The sequence below is a fragment of the Caretta caretta genome, chromosome 9 (genome assembly GCF_965140235.1).
Source record: "Caretta caretta isolate rCarCar2 chromosome 9, rCarCar1.hap1, whole genome shotgun sequence".
Lineage (NCBI taxonomy): Eukaryota > Metazoa > Chordata > Testudines > Cheloniidae > Caretta > Caretta caretta.
The window spans coordinates 65651770-65675067 of record NC_134214.1 but is presented as its reverse complement, the minus strand read 5'-3'; the positions used below and the strand labels follow the sequence as shown (position 1 = coordinate 65675067).

Sequence of the window (23298 nt, the reverse complement as noted above, 5' to 3'; positions counted from 1 at the left end):
AATGCAGCATCCCATACAACTTTTATAATATGAGTAAAAGTCAGAAAGACACACACACCACCATCTGAGTCAAGAATAAATTTCTTGATGGAGTCCATTACTCTAAGAAGTAGTCTGAATAACAGGACTATGACATAAACTCAGAGTGAGACTAATACTGTTCTGTCACAGGCATTGACAACATTTGTTCTACTCTCCTGTGTTACTACACTGGGGCCCAGTTCAAAGCCAACAGGAGTCTTTTCACTGACTTCAGTGGGCTCTGGATCAAGCCATAGGGCCTGATTCTGCTGCCTTATGCTGAGCACTCACACACAGGGACCCAGCCTCTAATCATATTCCCACGGGCAGATTGAAGTCATACTCACTGAAGTCAGCACAGGCATGTCCAGCTGCAGAACTGGGGCCATGAATAATGCCCCCCATTCAATGAGATGATACACGTACAATTCAGTGTGAGGGAGGGTTGCAAAATCAGTCCCATGAAGGGTAGCATTAATAGTAAGAGACTCCACAGCGGTGGAGAGACAGCGATATTGAAGCAATATGCAAGGCAGGAGAATGGGGAAGGAAGAAAGTGAGAGTTTATTTACCTAACCCTGCAGTCAAAACTTTAGTTTTAAAAGATCAAGTCATGGAAAAGCAGTGTGCCAAAACACAACCACTCGGCCATTGTGCTCCATGTGTTGCATTCCTTCTCACCATCAGCCTTTATCTCTCTTTGCCCTACATCTACCCATGTGGAGCCGCTTGTAGGACTGGGGCCTTCATCTGTAAGCACTTCAGAGCAGGGATCTTCATACAAGTCTAAAAGACCCTGGGTAAAATTTTCAAAAGCACCTAAGGGACTTGGGAGCCCCATTGACTTGAAATCCTTTTGAAAATAGGACTTAGGTGCTTTTGAAATTCCCCATCCTGAGCACAATTTTGAAAGCTATATAAATAATGACAATCTACAAACTGTCCATCCAAGACTAAGTGGATTTTCCACACCAATCCTTCCCATGAGAAAACAGCTTCCTACCATCTTTAAAATATTTGTGAAAGTACGGCTCATTTACTCTCACATTCCTACAGTAGCACAATCTATTTTCATTTCCCATTGGACAACAGTGGTAATTTGCTAAAGGACATCGGCTCCTACCAGTTCAGATCATTTATGACAACTTTACAGTATCGGACAGAATTTCTAATTTTTGTATCTCAAATGGTAATGTGCATCGCAGCAGACAACTGTTCTATAGAAGCACTAATGCACAGCCTGAATTGTCCCACCAGATGGTATTCCATATGGATGCAACTGAAGAGGACATACTAGTGCTGTATCACCAGTGGCAATCCAGTCTCCTCCTCCTCACCATATTCTCTCTAAAGATTGCACATGGTGCTGAGACTTGTATATCCCAAATTCCCAGTTTATTTCTGAACATTATGTAGATGTCAAAGCACAGCACAGGCTACTCAGCCCCACTTGATACTTCTTTCTGCTTTGAACAGTTATAGGCAAGTGGGCGGGGGAAAAAATTCTGTATTTTTCCCTAAGCTGAATAATTTGCCTTCTGCCATAGCAGCTCTGGCTGTGATCTCATAAATTAAGCACGGGTGTGTGTGACCAGCACTTCAATCAGAGACCTCCAGAGAAGGAGGCTCCAAGAAGATATGTGATCAAGCAGGTGGCATTTCTCCTAATGTATCAGTGCCCCAACATAGCTGAGGAACCACTGGACTGGCCATCATTTGGGTGACACAGAAAACTAAGGTCCTAACTGCTATTTGTTGTTACAGATCCTGACCCATGGCACTTCCTGCAATGACTAGGATGTGAACCTCAGTGTACTGACCAAACCCCAATTTGGGTAATTACATATCTATCTAGAGCCCTCCCCTACAGTCTCCAGTTGGGAAAACTCTTTTATAGCTCTCACCTCACTTGTTGTCAGCACAGGACACTTCCACTGCAAAGGGAGTTGTATTTCAATGGTGGAATATGCCTGAATCCTGTGTATGCCGTTGGGCTCCTACAAGTATCAATCAGGAAGAAAGGTCCTGAATTCACTTCAGTGATGTTCACACAATTCCAAAAACACCCCTGGGGCTAGTTATAAAGTTAACACAGAGAGACCTGTGTATGCCCGCTGGTGTATACCTGACTTCCATTAAAGTTAATTCCCATTCCCTTTATGTCCCTGTTTACCCATGACCACACAGCACCGAGCAAAAAAAGAATATTAGCTGATCGCGTAGCTGGAGTATGGATTCACTGCTCACAGGAAAATCAGAGTCTTCACACCAGCTGAATGCAGTGCAGCCTGTTAAAGCCAGTGAGATTAGCTCAATGGGGCCCTGGTCCATGGCACTTCAACAATACAAATAAATGAATAACAACAATAGGTAGATGCTGTTTCAGCAGGTTAAGATTTCCGTTTTCACTAGCACAAGGTGACTCTGGCTAGTAGAAGACTTCACTATCACCAGCCCCAAGCACTCAAAAATCACAAATCAGGCCCAAAAGTCATGAGATTGTCTTAGGGTATGTCTACACTACGAAATTAGGTCGAATTTATAGAAGTCGGTTTTTTAGAAATCGTTTTTATATATTCTAGTATGTGTCCCCACAGAAAATGCTCTAAGTGCATTAAGTGCATTAACTCGGCGGAGTGCTTCCACAGTACCGAGGCTAGAGTCGACTTCCGGAGCGTTGCACTGTGGGTAGCTATCCCACAGTTCCCGCAGTCTCTGCTGCCCACTGGAATTCTGGGTTGAGATCCCAATGCCTGATGGGGCTAAAACATTGTCGCAGGTGGTTCTGGGTACATATCATCAGGCCCCCGTTCCCTCCCTTCCTCCGTGAAAGCAGCAGCAGACAATCGTTTCGCGCCTTTTTTCTTGAGTTACCTGTGCAGACGCCATACCACGGCAAGCATGGAGCCCGCTCAGGTAACCGTCACCGTATGTCTCCTGGGTGCTGGCAGACGTGGTACTGCATTGCTACACAGCAGCAGCAACCCATTGTCTTGTGGCAGCAGACAGTACAGTAGGACTGGTAGCCATCATCGTCATGTCCGAGGTGCTCCTGGCCATGTTGGCCAGGAGTGCCTGGGCAGACATGGGTGCAGGGACTACATTAGAAGTGACTTGACCAGGTCATTCTCTTTAGTCCTGCAGTCAGTCCTTTTGAACCATCTTATGGTGAGCAGGCAGGCAATACGGATTGCTAGCAGTCCTATTGTACCATCTTCTGCCAGGCAGGAAAGAGATGAGGATGGCTAGCAGTCCTATTGTACCATCTTTGGGCGAGCAGCCATGAGATGTGGATGGCATGCAGTCCTTCTGCACCGTCTGTTGCCAGCCAAAGATGTAAAAGATAGATGGAGTGGATCAAAACAAGAAATAGACGAGATTTGTTTTGTACTCATTTGCTCCCCCTCCCCCCCCCCCCGTCTAGCAGACTCATTCCTCTAGTCACTCACAGAGAAGGTGCAGCGAGGTAAATCCTGCCTGAAATACTCCTTGATGTAAAGCCACCCCCTTTGTTGATTTTAATTCCCTGTAAGCCATGTCGTCAGTCGCCCCTCCCTCCGTCAGAGCAACAGCAGACAATCGTTCCGCGCCTTTTTTCTGTGCGGATGCCATACCAAGGCAAGCATGGAGGTCGTTCAGCTCACTTTGGCAATTAGGAGCACATTAAACACCACACGCATTATCCAGCAGTATATGCAGCACCAGAACCTGGCAGAGCGATACCGGGCGAGGAGGCAACGTCAGCGCGGTCACGTGAGTGAACACGACATGGACACAGATTTCTCTCAAAGCATGGGCCCTGCCAATGCATGCATCATGGTGCTAATGGGGCAGGTTCATGCAGTGGAACGCCGATTCTGGGCTCAGGAAACAAGCACAGACTGGTGGGACCGCATAGTGTTGCAGGTCTGGGACGATTCCCAGTGGCTACGAAACTTTCGCATGCGTAAGGGCACTTCCATGGAACTTTGTGACTTGCTTTCCCCTGCCCTGAAGCGCATGAATACCAAGATAAGAGCAGCCCTCACAGTTGAGAAGCGAGTGGCGATAGCCCTGTGGAAGCTTGCAACACCAGACAGCTACTGGTCAGTTGGGAATCAATTTAGAGTGGGCAAATCTACTGTTGGGGCTGCTGTGATGCAAGTAGCCCACGCAATCAAAGATCTGCTGATATCAAGGGTAGTGACCCTGGGAAATGTGCAGGTCATAGTGGATGGCTTTGCTGCAATGGGATTCCCTAACTGTGGTGGGGCCATAGACGGAACCCATATCCCTATCTTGGCACCGGAGCACCAAGCCGCCGACTACATAAACCGCAAGGGGTACTTTTCAATAGTGCTGCAAGCTCTGGAGGATCACAAGGGACGTTTCACCAACATCAACGTGGGATGGCCGGGAAAGGTACATGACGCTCGCATCTTCAGGAACTCTGATCTGTTTCAAAAGCTGCAGAAGGGACTTTATTCCCAGACCAGAAAATAACTGTTGGGGATGTTGAAATGCCTACAGTTATCCTTGGGGACCCAGCCTACCCTTAATGCCATGGCTCATGAAGCCATACACAGGCACCCTGGACAGTAGTCAAGAGCTGTTCAACTACAGGCTGAGCAAGTGCAGAATGGTGGTAGAATGTGCATTTGGACGTTTAAAGGCGCGCTGGCGCAGTTTACTGACTCGCTTAGACCTCAGCGAAACCAATATTCCCACTGTTATTACTGCTTGCTGTGTGCTCCACAATATCTGTGAGAGTAAGGGGGAGACGTTTATGGCGGGGTGGGAGGTTGAGGCAAATCGCCTGGCTGCTGGTTACGCGCAGCCAGACACCAGGGCAGTTAGAAGAGCACAGGAGGGTGCGGTACGCATCAGAGAAGCTTTGAAAACCAGTTTCATGACTGGCCAGGCTACGGTGTGAAAGTTCTGTTTGTTTCTCCTTGATGAAACCCCCCGCCCCTTGGTACATTCTACTTCCCTGTAAGCTAACCACCCTCCTCTCCTTCCTTCGATCACCGCTTGAAGAGGCAATAAAGTCATTGTTGCTTCACATTCATGCATTCTTTATTAATTCATCACACAAATAGGGGGATGACTACCAAGGTAGCCCAGGAGGGGTGATGAAGGAGGGAAGGAAAATGCCACATAGCACTTTAAAAGTTTACAACTTTAAAATTTATTGAATGCCAGCCTTCTGTTTTTTGGGCAATTCTCTGTGGTGGAGTGGCTGGTTGGCCAGAGGCCCCCCCACCACGTTCTTGGGCGTCTGGGTGAGAAGGCTATGGAACTTGGGGAGAAGGGTGGTTGGTTACACAGGGGTTGTAGTGGCAGTCTGTGCTCCAGCTGCCTTTGCTGCAGCTCAACCATACACTGGAGCATACTGGTTTGCTCCTCCAGCAGCCTCAGCATTGAATCCTGCCTCCTCTCATCACGCTGCCACCACATTTGAGCTTCAGCCCTCTCTTCAGCCCCCCACTTACTCTCTTCAGCCCGCCACCTCTCCTCCCGGTCATTTTGTGCTTTCCTGCACTCTGACATTATTTGCCTCCATGCATTCATCTGTGCTCTGTCAGTGTGGGAGGACACCATGAGCTCAGAGAACATTTCATCACGAGTGCGGTTTTTTTTCTTTCTAATCTTCACTAGCCTCTGAGAAGGAGAAGATCCTGTGATCATTGAAACACATGCAGCTGGTGGAGAAAAAAAAAGGGACAGCAGTATTTAAAAAGACACATTTTATAGAACAATGGCTACACTCTTTCAGGGTAAACCTTGCTGTTAACATTACATACATAGCACATGTGCTTTCGTTACAAGGTCGCATTTTGTCTCCCCCCACCGTGTGGCTACCTCCTCAACCCTCCCGCCTCCCCGTGGCTAAAAGCGGGGAACATTTCTGTTCAGCCACAGGCAAACAGCCCAGCAGGAACGGGCACCTCTGAGTGTCCCCTGAAGAAAAGCACCCTTTTTCAACCAGGTGACCATGAATGATATCTCACTCTCCTGAGGATAACACAGAGAGATAAAGAACAGATGTTGTTTGAACGCCAGCAAACATACACTGCAATGCTTTGTTGTACAATGATTCCCGAGTACGTGTTACTGGCCTAGAGTGGTAAAGTGTCCTACCATGGAGGACGCAATAAGGCTGCCCTCCCCAGAAACCTTTTGCAAAGGCTTTGGGAGTACATCCAGGAGATCCCCGAATGCCAGGGCAAATTAATCCTTTCACATGCTTGCTTTTAAACCATGTATAGTATTTTAAAAGGTACACTCACCGGAGGTCCCTTCTCCGCCTTCCGGGTCCAGGAATCAGCCTTGGGTGGGTTCGGGGGGTACTGGCTCCAGGTCCAGGGTGAGAAACAGTTCCTGGCTATCGGGAAAACCAGTTTCTCCGCTTGCTTGCTATGAGCTTTCTACAACCTCCTCCTCATCATCATCTTCTTCATCCCTAAAACCTGCTTCCGTGTTGCCTCCATCTCCATTGAAGGAGTCAAACAACACGGCTGGGGTAGTGGTGGCTGAACCCCCTAAAATGGCATGCAGCTCATCATAGAAGTGGCATGTTTGGGGCTCTGACCTGGAGTGGCCATTCGCCTCTCTGGTTTTCTGGTAGGCTTGCCTCAGCTCCTTAAGTTTCACGCGGCACTGCTTCGGGTCCCTGTTATGGCCTCTGTCCTTCATGCCCTGGGAGATTTTGACAAAGGTTTTGGCATTTCGAAAACTGGAATGGAGTTCTGATAGTACGGATTCTTCTCCCCATACAGCGATCAGATCCTGTACCTCCCGTTCGGTCCATGCTGGAGCTCTTTTGCGATTCTGGGACTCCATCATGGTCACCTCTGCTGATGAGCTCTGCATGGTCACCTGCAGCTTGCCACGCTGGCCAAACAGGAAATGAGATTCAAAAGTTCGCGGTTCTTTTCCTGTCTACCTGGCCAGTGCATCTGAGTTGAGAGTGCTGTCCAGAGCAGTCACAATGGAGCACTCTGGGATAGCTCCCGGAGGCCAATACCATTGAATTGTGTCCACAGTACCCCAAATTCGACCCGGCAAGGCCGATTTAAGCGCTAATCCACTTGTCAGGGGTGGAGTAAGGAAACTGATTTTAAGAGCCCTTTAAGTCGAAAAGAAGGGCTTCATCGTGTGGACGGGTGCAGGTTTACATCCATTTAACACTGCTAAATTCGACCTAAAGTCCTAGTGTAGACCAGGGCTTAACAATCATGAGATTTAAAGAAAAAAACAAATGTTGGGTTCTTCTTCTTTGCCTTCAAGTTTCCAGGCCTGTAGGATGCCATTCATTTGTGTTTATGGGTTTTTTTTATACAACCATTCAGGCTAAAAGCTTAATTTGTTTTATAAACCGTAGCTAAGATTCTCACATAATCATGAGTCCAGGAGCTGAAGCTTTAAGAAAAACACCAAATATTACAAAACTTGAGAAGAAACACAGTTGGCAGCGCTGGAGCTGTTAGCACAGGCCTCACCACACTTCACACAGTACGTGTAATTTGGCAACAGGTTTGCGGCCTCCTTCAGCTCACAATGCCCTGAAATGATCACTTGCATTATACAAGAAGTACTCAGCACCATCTGTCCTAGCTGACCGCGTTAATACTCTCCCTTCTGATACCCAAGATTTTGCTTCCCTCAGGCACATCTGCTGGTGCTACATCCTATTGGGTGCTATGGAAAATGACAAGCTGAGTCTTCAAGAGACACAAAGGTCTATATAGAGGGCCAAACAAAGGAACTAGCAAGAGGGAGGGGTACTGAGAGCTCTAACCAATGGAGCCATTCAGACTAAACTTAGATTAGACCCATCAAAACTATGTGGCTTCAAAACAGCTCAGCTGAGGGAGGGAAAGGTGCTGCTGGAAAGAACCATCTATGAGAAGTTGGAAAAAAGATGGGAACCCTCTTCAGAATATACCGGTGTCCCCCTTCAGAGCGAAGAGCCTGGCTTGACCGGACCATCTGATGATTACATCTGTAACATGGCTGTATAATTGCTCATTTAGGAGAGACCATCCGTTCTGACTATTCATTGAGCCTTCAGGCATGTCATCTGAAATCCCAGTGGGATCGTATCAGCTAATTACCAATTCTGAATAGATTTTCCCATTTAAATGAATCCCCATCACCAGAATTGTGGTCATGAGGCTCCCAGGAGCAGCCCAAAACAGCTTATGGTAAAATACCTTTGCTATTTTCTTCCTTTTCAGAAATGAAAGAATAAAAAGTATTATTGGGGAAGAGGGAGAGAGAAATCAGCCTCCTAGATTCCTCTAAACCATAGGAAAAAGTCTTTTGAACTTCTCTTAATGAGGACTACTTTTTTCAGATACAGCATAATTATTGCAAATTGCTTCATCTCTTAATTGTTACTGCAAGGCAACTAAACATTGTTATGTTGATTGCTCAAGAGTGGATTGTTAATGGCTTTAATCATTTGATAATCCGGTAATACAATCAATGTAATTCTGCACCTTGTAGGGAATCTTTTTGGACATACAAGCAACAGATATTGGCATTTCATGTTATTCTCTATGGGCGGGATTCTGCCACCCTTACTCAGGTTGAGGAGCATTTACTCACTTGAGTAGTCCCATCAATTTCAATGGGCTATTCAAGTAAACCAGGCAATCCGAAAGGAATCCCCTAGATTTAGGTTTCACACCACAGTAGAAAAAGCATTGTCCCGGTAGAGGAGGTAGCTGTACGACTGCCACTAGGGTATGCATCTTGCTCCATTGTAAAGGATTCTCTTATTCACATGGGATTTCAGCCACATGCAGCGCCATTGCATCCTTTGTGAAAGGATTTGAACAGCAAAGGTCTCACAAAGGAGGATTTCCCCCTCCTCGCTTCTGTGTTCTCCCTACGTTTATCCTTATTCAGGGACAGACCCTGCCACACTTGCGCATATTGCGTAGTATCAGTACATCACTCTGTGACGAGTCCCACAGAAGAACATGGAACTACTTACAGAGCAAGCTCCTGTGTGAAGTGAGTAAGAATAACAGACTCTGGCCCTTTAATATTACAAGGGAAACTATAGTCAGCCCCCAGCCCATGTGCCTCAATCCCTTGGCAGTATGGCAGAACTTCAATGTCCATTCAGCCCTTGGCTTCTTTGCTGTGACTGGTGACAAGTGGGCCTCATAATGACAATTGGTTTTGTGATGTAGATACCCGCCCACTAGTGGCTAGACTCACCATAACCACCCTATTCCAGCTGCATAGTACCTTACTGGTGACTACTCCCACTGAAATCAATAAGAATGAGGGTGGCAGAATTTGACCTTGAGCATTAAAGGAGAGAAGCATGGCTGAGGCTCCAAGTGTATCACACTGAAAAGTTTCAGAGTAACAGCCGTGTTAGTCTGTATTCACAAAAAGAAAAGGAGTACTTGTGGCACTTTAGAGACTAACCAATTTATTTGAGCATAGTTGAAGTGAGCAAAGACAGCTGTTTATTGGTGAGAAGCACTAAGAACACAGAGGTGGGCCATATTCAGGAAGACAAACACCAACTCAGACTTTGGCCCACACACTTCATACAAGAAACAAACAGGTTGAGCTAAACTGGGGAGGGAGGGTAAGCAGGAGGGTATCTCTCCCGGAGAAAAGTTGGTCTTCCAGTTAGGGCCCTGGTCTGCGACACACATAGGAGATCTAGGCTAAAGTCCCAGCTTGACGCCAGACTCTGTGGCATTGGATTTGTCCAGGGATGAAAGTAAGTTAGAGGACTTACCAGTATGCCGGAGTCCTGAGCAGGGGGTGTGGCCTCAACCGGAAGAGGCAGGGCCTTAAATCCCTCTAAATGACCTCTAATTCACCCCTGAGCTACCAGCTGCAGAGGCGGCTGGGAGTCCCAGGCCTCGGGGGCAATTTAAAGGGCCCAGGGCTCCAGCTGCCGCTACTGCAGTGGAGCCCTGGGCCCTTTAAATCACTGAGCTGCCACCGCTACCCCGGGGCTCTGGGCTCTGGCAGAGCTTTAAAGGGCCTGGGGCTCCACTGTGGTAGCAGCTGCCGGAGCCCCGAGCCCTTTAAATCCCCACCTGAGCCCTGCTGCCCAAGCCCTGGGGTAGGGGTGACGGGGCTCCATCGAGGATTTGAAGGACCCCAGGGCTCCAGCCACCGCTACCGCCCGGCCCTTTAAATGCCCACCGGAGCCCCACCGCTGCTACCCGAGGGCTTTGGCAGCAGGGCTCCGGCGGGGATTTAAAGGGCTTGGGGCTCCAGCCGCCACTACCGCCCTGGCATTTTAAATCCCCTCCGGAGCCCCGCCACTGTCGCTACCCCAGGGCTCGGGCAGCAGGGCTCAGGCGGGGATTTAAAGGGCCCCAGGGCAGTAGCAGCAGCTGGAGCTCCGGGGCCCTTTAAATCCCCGCCGCAGCCCCGCTGCCGTGGCCCCAGGGCTTTAAATTGCCCTCCCGTAAAGCCAGTCCTGGTACGGCGCACCGGCTCTTACCGGTACGCCATACAGGGGTGTACCAGCTTACTTTCACCTCTGGATTTGTCCCTCATGGCCAGATTTTCAAACCTGCTGGATGCTGATGCTTTTGAAAATCCAAAAGCTGGATGCTTTTGGAAATGTGCCCCTTAATCTCTCTGCGTCTCAGTTCCTTTCCTTTCTCCCACCCTTTGTCAATCTTGTCTCTTTAGATTGTAAGGTGATTGGATCAGAGACTCATTATGTGTGCATACAGCTCACAGCATAATGAGGCCCTGAACTCTGCTGGATCCTCTAAGTGCTACAGTAATGCAATAATAAATATGCATCATGGTAACAGTGCCAGTCTGAATTTAGCTAGAGTCATTTTGAGAAAGAATCTAGGAGAGGAACCATTGTTGTGCAGAAGCTCAGTCAAGAAAAAGTCAGCTCTGTCAGATATACTAAAGAGCTGCTTTGCTTTAGTCTTCAAGGGAAAGGGAAACATTAAGAGCGTGTGTAATGCAGTAAATCGATAACAAGAGAAGGGAGCAGTCACAAGGTAGAATGAGGAAGGAACACTGGCACCCAGATAACCTAAGTGTGTTCAGGTCAGCAAGGCCCAATGACATTCACCCTGCAGGCCTAAAGGAACTAGCAGACGTGATAAAGGCACCATGGGCAATTATTTCTGAGAACTCGTGGAGGGTGGAGGAGTGGAAAAGGATAAGGGCCCTGGCTGTCCGAAGGGCAAAAGAGGACTCCAGGGAATCACAAATCAGTCCACATTTACCTTCAGGAGCTGATCAAATGAAAGGGCAATTTACAAAGCAGGCAGTGGAAGCATCCTGAGAAAAATAAGGGAAGCATACCAGCTCCCACCAGCAACAAAAACCTGCAAAACTAACTTAGCCCCACGTTTTCAAAAGGCATCTCAGTTTTGGGTGTCCATTTTGCTACCTGCTTTTCCCACAACTCCAACTGGAGCTAAGTGGGTCAGCTGGTGATCAGCACATAGGAAAGTCAGGGGTCCAACTGGACCAAAAATAAGTGGACACTTGAAAACATTGGCCTTTGTGACTTCCTTTGACAAGATCAGCTTAATGGATAGCCAAAATGCAGACACCCTCTGGAGCAGTGGTGTCAGACGTGCAGACCACAGGCACATTCTGACCATGGGAAGTAATTATCCAAATCCTAGGACAGACTCACATTCTGCAGAATGAAAGCTTGCTTTCTTTTTTCTTTTCTTCTCAAGCACTTTCTAGCCCCAATGATTGTGAATAGGGCTGTCAATTAATCGCAGTTAACGCATGCAATTAACACAAAACAAATTAATTAGATTAAAGAAAAATAGTCATGATTAATCTCAGTTTTAATCGTACTTATTAACAGAATGCCAATTTAAATTTATTATAATATTATTAAATATTTTTAGACACTGTTCTACATTTTCAAATATATTGATTTCAATTACAACACGGAATACAAAGGGTACAGTGCTCACTTTGCTCACTATTATTTTTATTACAAATATTTGCACTGTAAAAAAGATAAACAAAAGACATAGTATTTTTCAATTCACCTCATACAAGTCCACTCAGTCCTACCTCTTGTTCAGCCAATCGCTCAGACAAACAAGTTGTTTACATTTATGGGAGATAATGCTGCCCACTTCTTATTTACAATGTTACCCAAAAGTGAGACAAGGCATTTGCATGGCACTGTTGTAGCCGGCCTTCCAAGGTATTTAGGTGCTAGACATGATAAATATTTGTATGCCTCTTCATGATTCAACTTGTAGGCTCTAAAGTGTTCATTGTTTTGTTTTTGAGTGCAGTTATGTAAAAAAAAATTCTAAATTTGTAAACTGCATTTTCACAATAAGGAGACTGCACTACAGTACTTGGAATAAAATACAGTATTAATTTGATAACTTAGAGATATGGTTTGAATTCAATATAACAAGATTCAATAGAACTAATACAAAGCAATTCCATGTAAGATAGATCAAAAGCACAGGCACACAACGAGGGTGTTCCAGCCAGGCAGTAACACCACAAAGAAGAGCCTGGGGGATGATCAACTGAATAGAAATCAATATTGTGATGCGTTGCAACCAAGTTAGGTAATTATTCCACTCTTCATGGCATCAGTTAGACCTCTGTTTAGAAGAGTGTGCTGAGATTTGGGCATCACCTTTAAAAAAAGACAGCTAAGTTAGCAAGAGTTCAAAAGAACAACAAAAATGCTGAAAGATCTGGAAAATAAACCTATGCATAAAGAGAACTGGGGACACAGGACCCGATTCTCCTCTCATTGACAGTGGTGGAAGTTGGGATGGAACTCTGTTGAAGTCAGTTGAGCGATATCACAGTGGAGTATGCAAAAGCAGAATCTGGCCAGTGCTGTCTAGAGAAGCACAGGCTGAGGGGACACATTATGGGATGATACACATGTGTAAAGGAATGTTAGAAAGGTGACAGAGATTAATTATACTCATTGTGTCCATATTGATATAGCAGCAATGGACCAAAGCTGCAGCAGGGAACATTCAGTTTAAGTTTTACTAGGCAATTTTCTATCAGTTTCAGACCAGTTCAGGTGATGAAACAAGGGAGGAGGATGGAGCCCCAGTTTCAGCTGGGGGTTCTTGGTTCTACAAATAAATTCAAATAACGAGGTGCCCAGGAAGAACATAAAATCACCATTGCTGGAAATACCAGAACTGATTCCAATTGCACTTCACAAGTAAACAGAGTCATACTCCGCTCTTCTTAAGCGCCTCTCAAAGAAAGGGAAGTGTCATTGTCCTTGTTGTACAGAGCAGGAAACAGAGGCACGCAGACGTAAAGCAACTTGCCCCAGGTCACCACAAGGAGTCAGTGGCCAAGTCAGGACTAGAGACCAGCTCTCCTGGCTCCTAGTTCAGTGCCCTATCCACTGGACCATGCTACCCTCCCAACCCCTGAAAGTCACTGAAATCACTCAGTATTTACATTGATGCCACTGTGATTAGAATCTGGCCCTACTGTTTTTATAGGCAAAATTAGCCACCCATCTTTTGGGGATGTTTTAGAACTAACAAATATTTAACCTGCTAAGCAGCTGGAGGATAGAGTAGATGACCCACAGGCGGTCCCTTCAGACTCAGATGATTTTCCCAACACTGATAACTAAAACAGTGTGCAGCAGCCTTAGGAAAATACAGACTGGACAGCCGCCAAAGCATAGCTCAATGTGCAAGGTTAGAGAGGAAGGTCTGTGGCCATGCAGTATTGTACAGATTCCTGCCACAGCCCAATTGCACCATCTGCCAAATTAATATTCCTATTTTTAATATCTTGTTTAAAGGGAACCGTTCTGAGGAGAGGAGAAAAAACCCACTAATTTAATTTCAAAGGTATATGAGGAGCCTCACCAGCCATCAGGTTCAGTTCTCCTTTTTCCCCTGCAATCAGTTTTCACTCCAAATGTGCTGGGCAGTTGCTTGATCATGTGGCAAAACACCACTGAACACAATTCTGCCACCGCCACTTGGTAATGAGAGGAGATTAGGGAGATCAGAGAGGTCGAAACTGGCTTGTTTCTTCTTAAGGAACCATTATTGTGTTCCACCTTTCTGCAAGCAGCCCCCGCAGACAACAGCATGCGTCCCTCTTTCTGGGAGGCATGTACTAGGGCAACATGGGACATTTCACCCATACTTCCTACCCACTAACTGTATAAAGGAGGGGAAAGGAGGGGTCAGGGGAGAATGGGTGACAAATTTAGAAAATCTCAGAAAGGGACAGGAATGAAAAGGCGCAAATAAGATGGGGCCACGTCTGCAGAAAAGTGCCTCACAGGTAGATGCAGAACTAGCAGGGGAATGCAAACAAGGGGCAGATGCCCAAAATGGCTGAGACAGCAACAGCGTTAGCAACTGCTCCCAGTTTATGCATCAAGGGGCAGAGCCTGTCCCTGGCTCCTTGCCAGGCGTAGGATTCCACTTCCAAGAATGTCACCTCCTGAGGCTCTTCCACAGCGGACCCTGGGCTGAGCAACACGGCCACTGCTGCTGATGCTAATGGAATGAAACCTGAATGTGCTAAACAGCCTGAGAGTTTCTCTAAGTAACAGACTTGACAGGTTAACTGTTGCCAGTTATTATTTGCTCCACTTTCAAAACCAATGCCCTTATTAACTAGTGCATTAGCGCCTCAAGGCCAGTAGCCTGCCCGACAGCGGCCAGTACCTAATGCTTTAAAAAGCAAACCCTCCCACAGCTATAAAGTATTTAACCAAATGGGTCTCAGCCTGGTATCCATAAACCAAGTCACTTCAGGGCATTATTCCAGGGGTATGCAGAATGAGACATTTAGAGAACCAGGCAGTGAATTGGGGTAAGATGGGGTAGTGGGTTCATGAAGGGATTGCTGTTATAAAGTGGTTTCCCGATTGAAGAGATCAGAGAACCACTGATCTAATTTCAGAGTAGCAGCCGTGTTAGTCTGTATTTGCAAAAAGAAAAGGAGTACTTGTGGCACCTTAGAGACTAACCAATTTATTTGAGCATAAACTTTCGTGAGCTACAGCTCACTTCATCAGATGCATAAAAGTGGGAAATGCAGTGAGGATGTTTTTATACACACAGATCATGAAAAAATGGGTGTTTATCACTTCAAAAGGTTTTCTCTCCCCCCACACCACTCTCCTGCTGGTAATAGCTTATCTAAAGTGATCACTCACCTTACAATGTGTATGATAATCAAGGAGGGCCATTGCACACCGCTGTCTTGGGGTGAGGGGGCGGCATCCATCCTTATTCCTTATGCTCTGAAACATGAGATTTGACTCTCCTTACTTACCCTTATTGCAGTGGTTCCTGTTGTCTCCTCCCTAGTATTTGAGGCCAATTTCTGTTCGGTTATCATTTCCTTCACATTGTAAGCCTCTTGGGACAGAGACCTCATCCTTCTATTTGCCTATAAAGCACCATGCATACATAGGGCACTGTATGAATAATGAAATCATAGTAATTAGCAAACATAACTAATAGGAGCAAAGGATTACCAGCCGGACCATTAGTCTGTTATATTTAGCATCTGTTACAAGTATTAGAGCCAACTCTGTGAAGGGCTCAGTGCCTACAATTCCCATTGACTTCACTGGGAGTTGTGGGTGCCGAGTCAATGCAGCTGGGTCACTTGACACCAGCAGCAAATTTGGACCTTGGTGTTCTTCTCAATCCGGCTGTGATTCCCTACATTTTCTATGACTGCGGGTCTCACCTTCCAGCCCTGTGCAAAGTAAAGGTCCCACTGAAGTCAAGGGCAGCTTTTCAGGATTAGGCCCAATCCTCTGCTGATGTAAATCAGTTACACTATGCTAGCAGAGGTTCTGGCCCTTTATTTTTATGTTATTTAGTGGAAACTCAAGATATGTTTTACCATTATGCTTTGAAATGGAACAGTGGGACATAAGTAGCACCCAGTCTTTCTCCTGTGGTTCTATTTCCTAGGTTTAAATTATTGCGAATATAAAAGATTAAAAGGATAGATAATACCTGGTTCACCTCCCTCAAGGGGGCAGTTACATTTACATACTAAGCAACAGTGGTGAAATAAATTCTCTCTCCTCACGCATGCTTCAGAGTAAATGGACCAACCTTAATTCAGAGCCACATGTATAATATGGAAAACTTATCAAGGGAAAAGGCACCAGAGATACTGGGTTGTAAGTATACAGGGATTCACTGTAGCACCATCTGTATCTGCTGTCCAGAATAAATATTTTGCCAGACAATGTTTTACCTACTCCGGGAAGGATTCTTCCATTTATTTATATTCCTGTGCCCCAAATTTAGCAAAGCACTGAAGCACTTGTTTAACTGTAATCAAGTGAGTCACCCCATTGAAGTCAATGGCACTTCTCAGGTGCTTAAAGCTAAGCATGTGCTTAAAGTGCTTTGATAAGCTGGGGCCCCAGGAGGTGATGTTTGGTGAAGACAGAGAAGAAACAGATAAGTCTATAAATGAACCAGAATCATCAGTAAATAAATCCTAACTGGGCTCACTCACTCATATCTCCTTGTCTCAGCTTCACTTACAGAAGATATTTCAGCCATGAACCAGGAGCGAGTGGGTCATTTAGGTTCTTGCTCCAAATACTGTTGTTCTTGCAAAAAGTACCATGGTTTCGGCTGCTTTTAAACTGTGCTTCCCCACAAAAAGACCCTCAGAGTGGGAGCCTCCAGTGAAACATTTTATACATGATTCACAGGGACAAATTCCTTTCATGCTACAATGTCCAGCAGCCACTCTTCCATACAAATGCTCTGGCTAGTCTGGTGATGACACTTTGAGAAATAGTTTCTAGGAAATGACTTTCTTAAAGCTTCTTGCTGGGTCATTTATTTTGTGCAACTTGAATTGTTGATTGCTCCACTCGGGTAGAGATGATTGAATAAATTGATTTGATCCAAATTATTCAATGAGATTTTTCTCTTTATGAATTGTTCACAAGCAGCTTCTGATTATTTTGAATTTATTCATTATTCAGAATTAAAATTCTTGGTCTATACATTATTCACCAGAAGTTAGTTATGGGCATTTGCTATTTAAAGTTTGAGAGTCAAGCTGTAGAGGTTAGTTTTGATTCGGCCAACAGATCACATGATAATTTTCTCTTCCCTGATTGGCTGAGTGTAGCCCTGAGCATCGGGTTTCCAGTGGAACATTTGTAATTAAAAATTTAAATTCACCTTCCACTATATTTCCTTCAAATATACTGTTTCTTGCCAGTAAACTCCTTTAAAATATTCATCAGATGCAAAAGGGGCATGAAGGAAGGCCAAATTAATTCATTTTTTTATTCGAGTGAATATTCACAGAAAATTTTATACTCAGCCAATTCTACCCCTGGGAAAGCAAAACTGTTTGGAACAGCACTTGTTTGCTCTCTCTTGCTTGATTAAAGACATTTATAGGTGCAGGATTGATTATTATTAATTACTTTTATTATGGTAGCACCTCAAGGCTGATTTGATGTAGCTCTTGGACTGTACACAAACAGTGAGCAATGAGACAATCAGGTCCTAAGCCATATCCATTATTTGGGGACTATCATTTACTGCAATTTACCTCAAGGACGTCACCAGAATAGTGCAAAAGGAATCCAGGATAATAGAATCTGATGGCCTTTGCCACCAACTCTATTACAAGACTGTGATGCTGATTCAAGAAAGCACTTAAACTTTAAGCCCCTACAAAGGACTTCACATAAGCATAGGCTTAAAAGGTTAAAAAAAAAAATGCTTGACTGAGGATGCTTTTCTGAATTGGAGCCTAAATTATTCCTAAAGATATATAGGTTCCAAATCTGAAATGGATGCCTCTTAGAAAGTGATGTAGCACTCCAGAAGGGAGAGAACTATCAACACAGAGACAATATATTATATTAGTTACAACTCCAGGGCTTCCCCTCTTCCCACTTGGTAAAAAAATCCCAATGTTTCCTTAAAATAGGTTATCTTGTTCACATGGGGCCTTCTGAAACTTCCCCAAGGGGATGCAATGCAGTTTGGATTTAGGCTGGAGCGTGAATGGCTGGCTGCTTCAAGCTCCAGGAATCTCTAAACCCATAGTGGAAGTACATCATATATTTCTACTTTTAATCGGTGCAAAAGTGTCCCATTTCTTTTGCCCTTTGTCTGGAGATCTGCCCGAAGGTACACACACATTGTTCTTTCTTCAAAATACTTGTGGGTGGGAGTAATAACGATAATGCCTAGATCTCATGTATTCTAGTCTCATCTATAGATCTCAAAGCACTTTACAAAGGAGGCTTAATTACTGCTGTTTTTCAAACTGGGCTAAGTGAGACACAGAGCATTGAAAAGACTCAGCTAAAGAGCTAAGCTAAGTAGCTTAACAGAAAAAGCCCTGCTTCTGGTTACATTAAATCTTCAGATGAGGTAGTAGGATCTGACACATCCCAAATTGAATAATGTACCCCCTGCTGCCCAAAGTCAGTGAGAGGCACTCAGTTGAGAGTGGGAGCTAAAGCTGGCCCTTGAAAGCTGGTCCTATCTCCCACTCATACAAGTGAATTTTTCTGATCCCATTATAGGCCCATGTTTCTCCAGCCTGTCTTCTGGAAAGCTGAAACTTTTCCATTTTCACATAGAACAACTTGGTTTTCATGATATGCCAACTCTGCTTATATGGTACCCAATAAACACTAACGTGACATGACAGGCAGATGCAACTCACTGTACTCAGCCTCAGCAGGACAAGCCACAGAAAACATTTAAAGTGACCTTTTCTGATAAAACACTTGGCGGTGAGAAATAACTGTTTCCTTTATTAAAACAAAAAAAACCACAAATGCTGAACACAAATTGGGTCTTCACTCTCTGTCACGGAGACCCTGGGCGATGCTCTGGAACTGCTCCCCATGAAGCCAGTCAGGACTCTGGGGCAGTCGCCTTTCTGTGAGCAGCCTGTCTTCAGGACACACAGCTCACACAGCTTCCACCTTCCTGGGTCTGACCTCGGAGCATTCAGCATCCTCTGCCCCTCCGTGCGCTTCCCCCCAGCGAGTCCGCTCAGGCGGGGCTCCTGGGGAAGCCAGAGGGTCCTGCACCCCAACTTCGCAGTCAGACGTGACTCTCAGCCAGCCAGTAAAACAGAAGGTTTATTAGACGACAGGAACATGGTCTAAAACAGAGCTTGCAGGTGCAGAGAACGGGACCCCTCAGCTGGGTCCATTTTGGGGGGCAGTGAGCCAGACAACCACGTCTGCATTTCACTCCATGTCCCAGCCAGCCCCAAACTGAAAACTCCCTCCAGCCCCTCCTCCTCTGGGCTTTGTTCCTTTCCCGGGCCAGGTGGTCACCTGATTCCTTTGTTCTCCAACCCTTCAGCTCTCACCTTGCAGGGGGGAAAGGGCCCAGGCCATCAGTTGCCAGGAAACAGGGTGTTGGCCATTCTCTGTGTCCAGACTCCTGCACACACATGCCCTCTAGGGCTCTGCAATGATCATACACCCTTACTCCACCCCCTAGATACTTAAGAACTGCCTAGGGGAAACTGAGGCACCCCCACACTATTCAGAGGAAACATTAAGAACAGTCCCACTTCGTCACACTCTCCCTAACCCATTTCTAGATACAATTAATATTGAGATGAACAGGAAAATACCAATGCTGTACTCTGGCTTTCCTAAACCTAAACACAATCCCCCTTGATTAGGAGCTTAACACAGGTGGCTGCAAGCATGAAAATGGGTAACTCAGTGGAAGAAATTTCTAATGCAGATGGTATTATATAGAATATGCTCAATGTATATAATCTATATGATATAACATATTCAATTAAAGCTCAGTAAGGTACTGATTCTGCAAAGCAGCTAAGCATGTGTTTAACTTTGATCGCATTAGTAGTGCTGAGCAAATGGTTGATTTTTCAAGTTGGTGGCCAAGCCAAAAAAAATGAAGGGGGGGGGGGGAAACAGTTTTGAGTCAGCCCATAATAAAAATGGCATTTTTTCCCTCACTGTAAAGAGAAATGTTGTGTTTGTTTATTTGAGTTTCAGGTATCTTTCCCCCCACCTTTTTTTTTAATAGATGTAGCTAAACTTCTAAATATTGTTTCAAAATGAATAGTCCACACTCTTTCATCAAAAATGGCAAACAAAAAGGGTAAAACGTTTTCAAAAATTTGGTGGGGTTTTGTTTTTGTATTTTTTTTTCATTCTTTTGGTTAGCCAAAAAACTCTTCACTGAATTAGACCCAAATTCACGAAGAGTATTTGGTCACCCCAAACTGCATTTTTTGGTGACTAAATTATTTGTACACAAAAATTGCCCAGTTCTACATGTGCGTAGTTCTGTTGAGTTCTATGACACTACCTGTGTTCAGAATTAAGCACACGCTTAAGTGCTGTGCTGAATCAGCACCTCAGAAACCACCAACATGAATGAGCTTCACATTAGTGACAAAAGGACTCAGTATGATGTGGCCTCGTTGGAGTAGCACCTGTTTTGACTTATTCTCAATATGCTGTATTCTAGCCACGCTCCACACACCATCTCCTTTTGGACAGTTGTGAATGTTTATGGACCCCTAAAACATTGCATTAAATTACTTACTGGGCCTGATGCAAAGACGGAAAAGACAAGCCTTGACTTCAACAGGATATTGGATAAGGCCTATAGATATCAAATGGTAGCCTCCCTGCAAAAAAATCTAAATTGTTCCCATCTGTTACACTGAGTAGGAAGTTTTCAGACTAGAAAGAAAAACCATTAAAAATGCAACAATGATCGGCCCTGATCCTGCAAAGACTCACACGTATGCTTAACTTTATGCACTGGGAACAATTCTGGGCTACTCATTGCATCTAAATATAAGCATGTTCATAAGTCTTTGCAGGATCAGGACATTAGCCATAGCTCATCTAGTCATGATGAGTGTTTTTCTGGGCTTCAGCAAAGATGATCACGCTGGTTTGAATACAGTAAAGATCAGCTCAAACCTTCACTCAACACATGAACTTCAAACAAGTTCAGAAAATTAATTTCCCCATTCATTTTGCTGAAATTCTATCCTAGAAATTCAAGAGGAAGAAGGCCCATTAGATCCCATTAAGCTCTCTCACCCAAAGCAGGACAGCTTTCTGCAGCACATTTTCAGGCACTGCTACTCTTTCGAGCTCTGGTTAGGCTGAGAAGTGCCAATGGACCATGAGCAACGGTGCATCCGGTCAGATTTCCACTCTGACAAGAAGCAAAATAGTCGAGAAATCTCACAGGAGAGAGGATGTCCTCATAAGATTTATGAGTCAATTTGGCAGAGCAAAGACGTTCCAGTGTGTTCAAATTTGTGGGTGCCTATTCAACTAAGACTCCTGAGTCTTTTTGACTTTCCCCTGGCACGAGCCTTCAATGCCATTTCTGTTCCTTATCTGGAGCCTTCCTTCCACTCAGCTGTTCAGTACAATGAACAAGCTGAAGACCACTTGATTCTAGATAAGAGGATAATGTCAGGGAAAGAACAAAGACGTAAATGGCATTGCAAACAGGCACAAAAGCCTGTCAACATGGAAATTACTCTGGTCACAAAGAAAACACCAACAAAGATCACAATCAACAAGTTTCAGAGGAACAGCCGTGTTAGTCTGTATTCGCAAAAAGAAAAGGAGTACTTGTGGCACCTTAGAGACTAACCAATTTATTTGAGCATGAGCTTTCGTGAGCTACAGCTCACTTCATCAGTCTGCTGCAGTTTCCACGGTATACATCTGATGAAGTGAGCTGTAGCTCACGAAAGCTCATGCTCAAATAAATTGGTTAGTCTCTAAGGTGCCACAAGAACTCCTTTTCTTTTTAAGATTACAGAGTGCACCGCAGATTACTAGGATTCACCCACTTGTCGCGGATTCTTTATGTAAGCTTGGTACAAGCACATATTTGAATATGCTTCATTTTTGGAAACAGTGAAAGTGAACAGGATCCTCCCTCTCTTCTGCCCCCCATCTCCCATCATTTTTCCTCTCCATAAGGCTACAGTAGTGAGCCTATAGTTCACTCTTCTGAAAGAACAAGTTGGTAGAGCCACTGTTAAATGCCTGCCTCAGACCTGCCTTTCTGAAAGCCATGACTGCATTCCCTCCTCCAAGAGGTCACAATCCAACAGCTCTGCTGAGGAAAGACAAAGGGGAGGATGGCATTCGGGGACACTACTGAAAGAACTCAAGAATTAACCTGGTCCCAAACGTGAGCAGATCCATTCCATGTCCAAGGCTCATGTTTCATTTCTGGCTAATAAGCTCAAGAGCAGGTAGCGATTCTATGAAAATAAACATAGTGCTTGTCATAAATATAAAGGGAAGGGTAAACCCCTTTGAAATCCCTCCTGGCCAGGGGAAAGCTCCTCTCACCTGTAAAGGGTTAAGAAGCTAAAGGTAACCTCGCTGGCACCTGACCAAAATGACCAATGAGGAGACAAGATACTTTCAAAAGCTGGGAGGAGGGAGAGAAACAAAGGGTCTGTCTCTCTGTCTATATGCTGGTTTCTGCTGGGGATAGACCAGGAATGGAGTCTTAGAACTTTTAGTAAGTAATCTAGCTAGGTATGTGTTAGATTATGATTTCTTTAAATGGCTGAGAAAAGAATTGTGCTGAATAGAATAACTATTTCTGTCTGTGTATCTTTTTTGTAACTTAAGGTTTTGCCTAGAGGGGTTCTCTATGTTTTTGAATCTAATTACCCTGTAAGATATCTACCATCCTGATTTTACAGGGGGGATTTCTTTATTTCTATTTACTTCTATTTTTATTAAAAGTCTTCTTGTAAGAAACTGAATGCTTTTTCATTGTTCTCAGATCCAAGGGTTTGGGTCTGTGGTCACCTATGCAAATTGGTGAGGCTTTTTACCAAACCTTGTCCAGGAAGTGGGGTGCAAGGTTTTGGGAAGTATTTTGGGGGGAAAGACGCGTCCAAACAGCTCTTCCCCAGTAACCAGTATTAGTTTGGTGGTGGTAGCGGCCAGTCCAAGGACAACGGGTGGAATATTTTGTACCTTGGGGAAGTTTTGACCTAAGCTGGTAAAGATAAGCTTAGGAGGTTTTTCATGCAGGTCCCCACATCTGTACCCTAGAGTTCAGAGTGGGGGAGGAACCTTGACAGTGCTCAAGCCTGACACTCTGTGTACTGGGTAAAACAGAACAGTGAACCTAAGGAGCCAGGAGAAAGTGGCAGTGAAAATGTATAGACTGGTAACGGTGCAGCCAATCCCCTAGACGGCAGTGTAGTACCTGTGTCATCGGAACTGGGGGAAGGGGCCATCGTGGGATTTTG

At 45.0% G+C, this 23298-nt stretch overlaps 1 protein-coding gene and 1 long non-coding RNA gene across 2 annotated transcripts in view; both read right to left on the bottom strand.

Moving 5' to 3' along the window:
- PCDH19 (protocadherin 19) overlaps positions 1 to 23298 on the bottom strand; it is a 231501-nt gene that overhangs the window by 20511 nt on the left and 187692 nt on the right. The gene's annotated exons all lie outside the window — the stretch shown is intronic.
- LOC142073214 (uncharacterized) overlaps positions 11858 to 23298 on the bottom strand; it is an 81129-nt gene continuing 69688 nt past the window's right edge. Inside the window, exons 3-4 of the long non-coding RNA XR_012669963.1 lie at positions 15185 to 15271; positions 11858 to 12652 (exon numbers count right to left, since the gene is read on the bottom strand). This is a non-coding gene — a long non-coding RNA (uncharacterized LOC142073214). The remainder of the gene's footprint in view (positions 12653 to 15184; positions 15272 to 23298) is intronic.